Genomic DNA, 11440 nt, shown 5'->3' on the forward strand with positions numbered 1-11440 from the left:
CCACAGACTTCCCTGGAATCAAGGCACCTTCTTCAGCCCTGTCCTCAGGCATTTTTTACCTCCTGTCTTTTTCCCTCCTCCCCCTCCTATTGTGCACATGTGCTTTTAACATGGTATCCAGGATGCTGGTTATATTCCTCTGGAGGCCAGAGAAATGATTCTTTCACATATCCATGCACATTACAGACACCATTTTACCATCTAGGATAACTTCCTGGTGGACTCATCTTGCTTTAAACCACTTTTCTGATTCCACCCTTATTTCAGCCTGATAAGCAAGAGTCTTCTGGCAGTTTCTTTTTAGGATACAGACTCCCAAATGTATATATTTAAAATTTGAAATAATAAAGAAAGCTATATTTGTGAATATGTGACTTAGCACCCATAATTTGAGAGGTTCGGAATAAGGTCAGTCCTCTGTGAGGTGGAGGCACTTCTCAAAGTTTGGCCAGGAGAGCATAAAGAGTGGGACAGATTTGCAATCCTTGGGACTTCTTTTCAGAGATAGAATGAGATTTAGTCCAGGTTCGACTCTGCTCTGGTTACCCTGCACTGGGCTGTGATTGCTGGGTGGGAAACAGTGGTGACCCGGGACAAGACAGAGATGGTACTTCATGGGCCCCGACTCCATTCTCTGTTTTACTATAATCCTTATGCCACAGAAACTTTTAGCCTTTTCCATCCTTCTAGAAATCCTACAAGCCACAGAAGTGAGAAACAAAGTAAGGTACTGACAGAGTGTTTCTGTCAGTGTGGGTATCAGTGTGGTTTTGTGTTGACCTGAGAGTCAGAGGGACCTGGGTTCTAATCCCAGCCCCTCCACTAGTCTTTTGTGTGATCTTGGGCAAGTCGCTTCACTTTCCTGTGCCTGTTACCTCATCTGTAAAATGTTAAGAGTGTGAGCCCCAAGAGGGACAACCTGATTACCTTGTATCTACCACAGGGCTCGGCACAAAGTAAGCGCTTAACAAGTACCATAATTATTATTATTTTTATTATCCCAAACAAGAAACTTTAGTTCCAAAGGTTTAGTTGCCGTAAGATTATACACCCTCTATGGGCAGGAACATCGTCTTCTACCTCTGTTGTACTTTCCCAAGTGCTTTGTATATTGCTTTGTGTGCAGAAGATGTTCAATAAATATACCTGGAAGATTGATGATGCAGATTGATTAAGCAGGCTTAGATGGTTAATGCAGATTGAGGTTTTATAGGGAAAAAATATGTGGCTAATCTTTGTGCTCTCTACCCAGTTCCTCCCATCTAGGTGCAGGAAATGGGAAAATTAGGAAATTGATAATCTCTACAACTTTTCTTAGTTGATTTTTTTAAAGAAAATTAAATGCAAATTTAGGAAGAGGGAATGAGGAGTGAAATCTTCAGGTGCTCAGATGACACTGCTCTTTCAGGTGGGAAATGCCATGCAGACAGGGATAGACTGCAGGAAGAATGGAGGGAGTGGGTGGAAATGTTGTTGCTAAACATCACTGAAGTTATGGTAATGTGACTTGGGAAAAATAATCCAAATGATAAATATCCGATGCTGCTTTCTGTGCTACTAATCATCACTCAGGAAAGAGAAACTGTTCCCTCAAATTATGGGTACAGTGTGTGAAAGCTGGCAAAATGACCCATCAAATGCTGGAAATCGTTATCATCATCATCACCAATAGGCAGAGCACTTAATTGGTGCTCCACAGTAGGGGAATAGGAGCTGTTGAGCTGCCTGGTATGACTCGGGCAAGAGATTTCAAATAATTGCTAACTCCTCCTTCAAGTTGTTGGGTCCAACATGTGAAAGCTGTAGAAATGGTTAGTCAAATGCTGGGACTCATCAGTATGCTCCTACTCCTCCTCTTTCTCCCCTACCTTCTAAAACTAGGCTATATCTACATCTGGAATATAACCTGCAGCTATGACTACTGGGTCTCAGGAAGCTGTACCATGGAGCTAGAGAGGGTACCGAGAAGGGAAACTAAGATTATCAGAAAATGGAGAAGCTTCCACAAGAGTAAAAAAAAGGAAAAATTAGGATTCTTCAATCTGGAAAGCCAAAGGGTAAGGAACGTTTACAATACCATGAAGGGTAAAAAAAGGATGGGGCCAAAATTTTAATTCACCAACACAAACCAATGAAAAACTTTTTTTTTTGAGCAAATGGTAAGCATATGAAACCCATTTCTACAGGAAGATGTGCAGTCAGAAGCTGTTGATTACTTCAGGAAACACTTGGCTGGATCCATGAGTTAGATCTGAAATGGGCTGCTAGAGAGAAAATTCTGGGACACTAGGAAGTAAATCACTAATTATGAGAGCCATGAGTATGTTCCTCTTCCTCCTCTTTCTCCTCCTTCTCCTTCTTAAGTATGTCATCTCTTCCCTGGGCTATAGACAGGTCCATTTCAAAAAAAGAAATTAGCAGCTCAGCAATCTTTCATTACAATTTGCTGAATAAACTGGCTTAAGATTTACAATTCTTAGGGCTGCCAGTCAAAACCTTGGCTGCCCTCCTATAGCTGGAGACTCAGAAATCCTTATATGTCCTGTAGAACTTTGTAGATGTCTGCACTCTCACACTAAACTGCCTTCAGGCTGGGTCTCACAATGTGTCAGGAGAAGCAATATTCTTCAAACCATTCTTGGACTTTTTTTTAAAGGTGTTTTTTCTATGGTGAATACAGGGACATCCATTGATCATCCAACAATCTGAGTGGAATAGAAAAAAGTTCTGGTAGTGTAACTGAGTCATATCTGGCTTCTGGTTGTCTGGGGTTGGGGTGGGGCTCTGGTTTTAGTCCTCATCTGTTACCACCAGGAATGATGCCATTCTTTGTCGTGCCTGATGGCAAACCAGAAATCTCTAAGAGTGAAGCTCTTTGCTTCTGATAAACTGCTATTTCTTGTAGAACTTTTGATGACAAGGAATTCTTAAGATTTTTGCAATAATGTACCAATGTTGTAAACTTTGACAGCTTCAAAAGCTAGGTTTCATTTCATAAGAGCTTTTAAGCTGTCTTATTAGTGAACCTGGGAGACATCTCAATCAGTGTCTCTGTACTTAAAAAAAACCCCTAAAACCCAAAAAAACTTTTCTATGAGCTAAGAAAATATTTGCCTGTAAGTATTTACATAGTAACAGACTCTGGTGCACTGTTCTGTGAGAAACAACATTTTAATGGGTAATTGAATTGCCTTGTGAATAGACATTTATTTCGGTGATCTTTGCCTATCATGTTTGAAAAATAACTGTTCAGTGTGTTATCATTATAATCGAGTAGAAAATTTTTCTTCCACAAGGTTACATCTGTTTACACTGTTTTATTATCTGTTGAATAGTGTGATATGAAGTCTTTTATTGCAGTTTAGTTAAAGAAGAACCAACCTGTGATGGAACTGTCAATCAGCATTTAGTCATACAGTATCTATTTCTATCCCTGTTCTTCTTAACACAGAAGGACTATTATAGTCTACATTACGGCATAGCTACTTTGGATATAGATATCCTTGAGGGGCAGGATTTATTTTGAAAGAAGATACTCAACATAGCATGACACATCATTTAGACATCTTTTAAAGTATACATGCAGGTATTTCAAAGCAAAATTCAGCAAACCTATTTTTAAACATTTAATTTAACATTTTGCTAGCAGTTTCTGGTTTCTCTCTTTGGAGTTCCAAAACAGATCAAATGGGGCCATATGACTTTTCTGTAATTGAAAATGCCTAAATTAAACAAATTGCATGCTGGCATTCATTGTATTATTTCCAGGTTAGGCTACCTAGTTTTCAAGAAAGAATGCATGTACACATTAATATGGTGGGAGGGGGACTCTCAACATTAAAAAAGCCTGTCAAAATGGAATTTCAATCTATATGTAAGACTGTGAAAAAGTGAAATCTTCTCTGGAGAGTTTGAGGATCCCAGGAAGTACAAGCACATCTACCACACTGCAGCTGTGCACTGTTTTGAAGGAACAGTCAAATCTGTTCCTGAAAACAGATTTATCCTTTTAAGAATGAACCTTGGGCTCATTAAGCATGTGACACTTATTAGCTAAGCAAAGTCGGTATTCGTCGGTATAACTGTTCATTGTTGCATTGCACTTCTGAAACACGTTTATCAGCCGGTCTGACAGAGACCCCAAGGGCTTTATACTCTGGAGAATCCGTCTCCCTTCACCTACCATTTCCATGGAATTAAATTGCAGAAAGTTTGGAATAAAACAATAAAGAGTAATGTCTGCAGCATTCAATCCACCTGGGCCCCCTCCCTCTGCAGTAAATTGTTAATGGTGTGTAGAGATTTAGGCTTCCAAGCCCCATTAGGAATAGAGCAAGGTGGGGTATCTGATTTCTCATGAGCTGGGCTGAAAATTTAACCTCATATTTCCAACTGATTTGATCACCATTGTCGGGTCAAAGATGCTCATTTTAAGCAAGAGCATTTCATCTGGAAAAAAAGGCACTTTGGAATTCAAAAGCTAAATGATTACTTTTCAGGAAACCAACAGTGGGACATGAAATAGTCTATCTCAAAATTCAAAAAGTAGGGGATCTAGCCCCTGGGTCCCGACAAACTCTCCTTTTCTTGACCAAACAGGGCATCGTATTACCATATTTGCCTACATAACCAGGCATCTAAGCCATCGGGCACTTTGTTGCTTTGGACTCTCCAAAGTTAATTATGAAAGACTCTATAGAACAGCAGATTCTAGGCCGAAACTGAGCAGCTAATATACCAGGCATAATGCAGGAAGAGGCCTTTCAAGCTTCTCACATGACTCTGCGAAGGCACGTCAACTTATCTGACAGAAATGATTGCTTTCTTAGATATAAGCTCCTATTTTGGCTATGTTTTCCTTGTCTGCTACCTTTCATCTTTCACTACGGCCAGGTGGATGAGAAGCTTCTTGTAGACAGGATTGCATGCCTTTTTCATCTTGTAAAGTGCTGAGCACCTTGGGCTTTCAGTCCCCTTAGTCATACCCTGGGAATAAACTAGACCCTCTGGGAAGGGTATTCACTATTTCAAAATAGTATATAGATATCTAGTATTCATTCATTAATTCATTCAATCATATTTAGTGAGCACTTACTGTGTGCACAGCACTGTACTAAGTGCTTGGAAAGTACAATTCAGCAACAAAGAGAGTCAGTCCCTGTCTTCAATGGGCTCACAGTCTAGAAGGGGGGAGACAGACATCAAAACACGTCAACAGGCATCAAGAGCATCAATACAAATAAATAGAATTATAGATATATACATATCAAAACAAGTAAAGAGGCATTAATATAATTATTGATATGTTTGTATATACACAAGTGCTGTTTGGCAGCTATAGTAAATTATGTGGTCCTCTCGGGCCTGAATAAATGACTGCTCTTTTTAAACTGCCTGATTCTAACTCTTAGATAATAACTTACTCACAAAGACTGGGTTGATCAGTGATGAATCAAAAAGATTCCAGAATGCGAACTTTGATTAAATTTAAACACAGTGGCATTAATCTTTTACTCCACCTAGTGGATAAGAGGTTTGATTGACTGACTCCACACGTCTATTTTGGAAAAACAATTTTCCCAGTGTGGAAGATCAGGGATTTGTTTAGATGTTGGGTGGCCTGTGGAAGAGCCAGGAGTTTGAGAAACATCAACCTCCTCTGCTCCTGGCCTCCTCCTAGAACTTAGAATTTCAGGCTTCCTTGTACTGTTGAAACAATTGACTGACCGGACCATGTTGCTTGAGAGAGAGAGTCAGTCTTATTTTGACGATAAAGGAGAACATTCATTTGAACCTAGCTCAATCAGATGTTACGTGAGTTGATGAAGCATTCCGTCAACGTCAGTTATTGAGAGTTTACTTAGTGTGAAATACTGCACTAAGCACTTGGGAAAGTAAAAAAAAAAGAAGCAAGACATATGTTCTCTTCCCCTCACAATCTAGTGAAGGGGAAGAGGGAAAAGAGGAAGACGAACAAACCAGAGGGATCACATGAAACACAAAGTCCCATGTATATCCTCTCTATCTGGTAAAAAGAAGTGGTCTTTGATCTTAATGTAAGTTTTAAGAAATTCTGGAAGTTTGTATATGCTGGGGTGTTGCTGTTATCAATAAGTAAGGAAAGAATCACACCTAATATTTTTTGGAGTCACACTGATGAATAATTATGATATTTGTTAAGCACCTACTACGTATAAAGCACTGGGGTATATTTATTATTAATAATAATTATTATGGTATTTGTTAAGCACTTACTATGTGCCAAGCACTGTTCTAAGCACTGGGGTAGATACAAGGTAATCAGGTTTTCCCAAGTGGGGCTCACAGTCTTAATCCCCATTTTACAGGTGAGGTAACTGAGGCATAGAGAAGTTAAGTGACTTGTCCAAAGTCACACAGCTGATAGTGGTGGAGCTGGGATTAGAACCCACGACCTCTTATTCCCAAACCCGGGCTCTTTCCACTAAGCTCACTGTGGGAAGGAAATGTCACTGTTTATTGTTGTATTGTACTTTCCCAAGTGCACAATGCAGTGCTTTGCACATGGTAATTGCTTAATAAATACAACTGAATAGAATGAATGAATAATCAGGTTGCACCCAGTCCCTGTTCCACATGGGGACTCAATGACCTTCAGCAGAAGGTATATCCAGTCTTCGGTAGCTAAAATATGCCTGATATTCAGCACCTAAGGAAATTCATTAGTAAACTAGCTAACGTCAGTGTCCTGTTCAAAATGAGCTTTCCAGCTCTTTATCAGGTTTTAAAGTTGGCCCCACTGCTCTGAGATCCAGCCTTTATTAGTGTTTCCTAAAGTTCCCTGCTCAAACCTCATAGGAGGGGAGATTGAATGATATTACTGGCTGGACTAAAGCAGCAGTACTGATGCCCTGTGAAGATTAAGACTCTCTTAGAAAGCCCTATGAGTTAGAGAGCCAGCCTGCACTTCACCTTTATTAATAAATTTAGGATCAAATTTCCTTAGCACTTTACTGCTATCCCTTTTGCAGCATATTGCAAAAGATCTAATGTCCCAATGCCTGCCCTTCAGTTCCTTGATATATAGAGAGACTACTTCCCAGCCTTCTCTTGAGACAACTGCTTAGTTTGTATCCATTTTTCTACACACTTTATTATGAGGAGTCAGGTTTCAATACATTTTTGGCTCTGACTTTGAAGGTTCAGAAAATGCAAAATATTATAGTAGAGTCCATGCATGCAGATGGCAGTTTATTTTGGAATAAGGGAAAAAAATAAGGGATCACATCTGAAATTTCAAATACAGTTTACTCAGGGCAGGTTTCTCCCCGGTTTTGCTTACAATTATTGGTTTGTGTCAATACAAAAAATTGGAAATTACTCCAAACAGATTATAGGAAAAATCTGTAGAATTTTTTTTAACATCTGCAGTATGGTTCATTTGTAAAACCTCTCTTGGACTGTATGAAGCTTAACACAGATCAGCAGAGGCAAAATACTGAAATAATCCAAAGGCGTATTGTGCACACGGCATTTAAAAATGTGTTTTAAAGATTCTAGTCTTGGGATATGCCCTGCAAGGGAGATACTCAATTTCCTTGGAAGCTGCTGAGAGCAAATTTGAGCACTGCCTTTGAGCCAGAGGACATTAACCACTGTTCAGACAGAGCCCAGTTTCTTCCCAGGGAAATGGACATACAGGTTTTTCTCAATTTACCTGTGCGTCCATCCAATAAACTTTTGTTCAATGGCATTTAAAAATAAGGGAATGCTTTTCTCTAGGTGTCATGAGAAAGTACAGTAAAGAACAGTAGGTGAATGTCATTTTACTCTAGAACCATTAGCAAGATGTCATACAGTGCTGTCTCCAATTCAAGATACAGTTTCCCAACAGCATTCTTTCCAGCTGTTCCCCAGGAGCTCAACATGCAAACCCTCCCATAGTACTGGATGTGTTCCCCCTAATGTTAATTGTTTTTATTTCATTTTAGTGCCTCATAATTCATTATATTAAGTAGATTAGCTTTTTAATTGTAACTTTCATAATTGTTAACTCTGGCTCTGAGTGCATCACTTAAATTACTTCTAATATAGTGTGAAAATCACACTTAATTTATGGCTTTTTAAAATCCACAGTGGTTGTTAAGAATGCATTGTTTTCTTAAAATCAGGGCAGACAAGAATAGCTTTTAAGAAATGATCAAAGTTTTCTGGCCTTGGGTATGTATTTACTTGAGTTGATGATCTGTGGATCATACAACGATCACACTTCAGTTTATTTTAATGTAAAAATCCCAGGGAAGATTGGGGAAAATCACTAGGCTATTATAAAAAAGAGGATGATTTAAATAGCTCAAAGGTTTCTAAGCCTGCTTAAGGCAAGCTCTACAAGATAACATTTTTTATGGTATTTATTAAGCACTTACTAGGTGCCAGGCATTGTTCTAAGCCCTGGAGTAGATAAAGAGTAATCAGATTGGACACAGTCCATATGCCACATTGGGTTACAGTCTTAATCCCCATTTTACAGATGAGATCACTGAGTCACAGAGGAGTTAAGTGGTTTGCCCAAGGTCACATTGCAGACAAGTGGTAAAGTTTGGATTAGAACCCTGGCTTACATGCCTGGTTATGTAAGCAAATATGGTAGAACCCATCATTTTCTGATTCCCAGCCTGGGCTCTAACCATTAGGCAATGTTGCTCCTTCCTCTGTCTTTGTCTTTGCCTTTACCATAACCTTGATTTTGCTTAGGACGTTTTACTGGTAATCTTATCAACCAAGATCCACTCTTCAGATATTTTACTTTTAGAGAAGCGGAGGCATTCAGAAATTCATGATTTGTATGGGACCATAAGTTGAAGTTGTACCTTCAGTTTGAGATTGAAGATAGTAATGCTGACCCTGAGATTGTATCCAGGAGTGTGAGCATCATGTATTTTCTATATATTTGAACTCTGATGAGTCCATGAATCGCACAGTAAATAGTCCACTTTTTCAGGTCTCTGACTGTTCCAGGTGACCATTGATCAGACAGCAATTGTGAATAGAGGGAAAGTATTTCCTACTGCCAGCAGGATATGCACTTGAGTTGTTTTTACAGGAGTGATGGCTTGCCCTGAGGCATTCTCACTCTCAAACCCACTCTCCCTGTTCTGAGTGTCACAAATCACAAGATAGCTAGCAGTCTATGTACAGTGAAGCAGAATATCTGGGAATTCGTATGCATCAGACTTCCCCTAATACCTAAGCCATTGTTGAGTAGGACAACTGAAGTGCCTGAGTAAGCCATTTTATTGAAAAAAAAAACACAGGGAAAAAGGAAAAAGAACCAGTGTAAAGCAGTGGAGAACAACAACTAAGTATACAGTTGCCCTTCACACACTAAACAGAAGGAACCAAAAATGGCAACTGCTCCCGATTGCATATTCTCTGCACTGATGTCACTGAAAAATGTAAGGAGTTTGTGAATGTGGTCATCAGTTCTGCTACTTATGAGTCAGTCAATCAATCGTATTTATTGAGCACTGACTGTGTGCAGGGCACTGTAGTAAGTGTTTGGAAGAGTACAATATAACAGACACTTTCTTTGCCCACAGTGAGCTAGCAGTCTAGAGGGAGACACACGCATTAATATAAATAAATGAATTATGGGTATGTACGTAAGTGCTGTGGGGGTGGAGTGGGGTGGGTGAATAAAAGAAGCAAGTCATGGCAACACCAAAGGGAGTGTGAAAAGGTGGCAGGGAGGTCAAAAAGGAGACTGATACAGTAATGAAGGTGGGGTAGGATAAATTCTGGGATTAACGTGGTAACAGTTTTGATGGAGATGAAAGGACAGATTTTAGCAATGTCATGAAGGTTGAACTGACAGGATTGACTACGTGGGTTGAATGAGAGAGAGGAGTCAAGAATAATGCCAAGGGTGTGGGATTGTGAGATAGGAAGGATGGTGGTACTGTCTACAGTGATGGGAAAATCAGGGGAAGGACAGGGTTTGGTTTGGAACATAAGGATTTATATTTATATTTATATGTTATATATATGTTAAGTTTGAGATGATGGCAGGACATCCAAGTAGAGATCTCTTGAAGGTAAGGGAAATGCAAGACTGCAGAACGTGAGAAAGCTCAGGACTGGAGATGTAGATTTGGGAATCATCTGCATAGAGGTGGTAGTTCATTCATTCATTCAATCATATTTATTGAGCACTTACTGTGTGCAGAGCACTGTACTAAGTGCTTGGGAAGTACAAGTTGGCAACATATAGAGATGGTCCCTACCCAACAGTGGGCTCACAGTCTAGAAGGGGGAGACAGACAACAAAACAAAACATATTAACAAAATAAAATAAATAGAATAAATATTCAATATGGTAGTTGAAGCCATGGGAGTGAATGAGTTCTCCAAGGGAGTGGGTGTAGATGGAGAATAAAAGGGAACCCAGAACTGGACCTTGAGGGACCCCCACAGTTAGGGGGTGGGAGGCAGAGGAAGAGCCTGTGAAAGACACTGAGAATGAGTGGTCAGGGAGATAGGAGGAGAACCAGGAGAAGACAGTGTCAGTGAAGCCGAGATTGGAAAATGTTTCAAGGAGAAGGGGGTGGTCGACAGTGGCAAAGGCAGCCGAGAGATCAAGGAGGATTAGGACGGAATAGAGGTTGTTGGATTTGGCAAAAAGGAGATCATTTTTTTAACCTTTGAGAGGACAGTTTCTGTGGATTAAAGGGGATGGAAGCCAGACTGGAGAGGGTCAAGGAGAGAATTGGGGACGAGGAACTTGAGACAGCAGGTGTAGACAACTCGCTAAGGGGTTTGGAAAGAAACAGTAGGAGACAGATGGGGCGATAACTGAAAGTAGCCATGGGGTCAAGATAGGGTTTTTTTAGGATTGGGGAGACAGACACGTTTGAAAGAGCTTACAAATTAATGGAGGAGAGAGATAAACACAAAATGTATAATCTCAATTGCATTTCCATATTTCAGACCCTTGGAAGTTTACAAGAGGCCTCCACATTCAACAAAACAACCCTTTCCCCTCTCCCTTTTCCCTGCAGAGCTTCTGATTGTACAAGACACCGCTGTCCAGTGGCACCTCTCAGTGACAAGAGGCAAAGGAGTAACCCAAAACATTATCTCCCCACAACCCAGCATCCTTCTGCCTAGGTAAGGGTAGCATTGACCTCCATTAAAATGGTTCTCACCCGGCCTCTGACTGTGAATTCTAGAAATCTCAAGGAAAATGTCATCACTTTCCCCATTAACAAATACTTTCTTTTAAAGATGCTGCTAGTGCTACTAGAAAGAATGAATTTAAAAACACGCTTTAAGAATAAAGTCAGGTACTCTGAAAGTGATTATAGTACTGTGGCAAAACACCTCAAATAAAGTGACTGAAATTAAGTTTGTGTGGCTGACATATTTTTTTCCTCCTCTCTGGAGGATTGATTAATGTGACGCT

At 39.9% G+C, this 11440-nt stretch overlaps 1 long non-coding RNA gene across 1 annotated transcript in view; it reads left to right on the forward strand.

Moving 5' to 3' along the window:
* Window positions 1–11179, forward strand: part of LOC119936529 — an 86314-nt gene extending 75135 nt beyond the window's left edge. Inside the window, exon 3 of the long non-coding RNA XR_005453795.1 lies at window positions 11037–11179. This is a non-coding gene — a long non-coding RNA (uncharacterized LOC119936529). The remainder of the gene's footprint in view (window positions 1–11036) is intronic.
* Window positions 11180–11440: the final 261 nt, after the last annotated feature.

Source organism: Tachyglossus aculeatus, chromosome 14, assembly GCF_015852505.1.
Source record: "Tachyglossus aculeatus isolate mTacAcu1 chromosome 14, mTacAcu1.pri, whole genome shotgun sequence".
Lineage (NCBI taxonomy): Eukaryota > Metazoa > Chordata > Mammalia > Monotremata > Tachyglossidae > Tachyglossus > Tachyglossus aculeatus.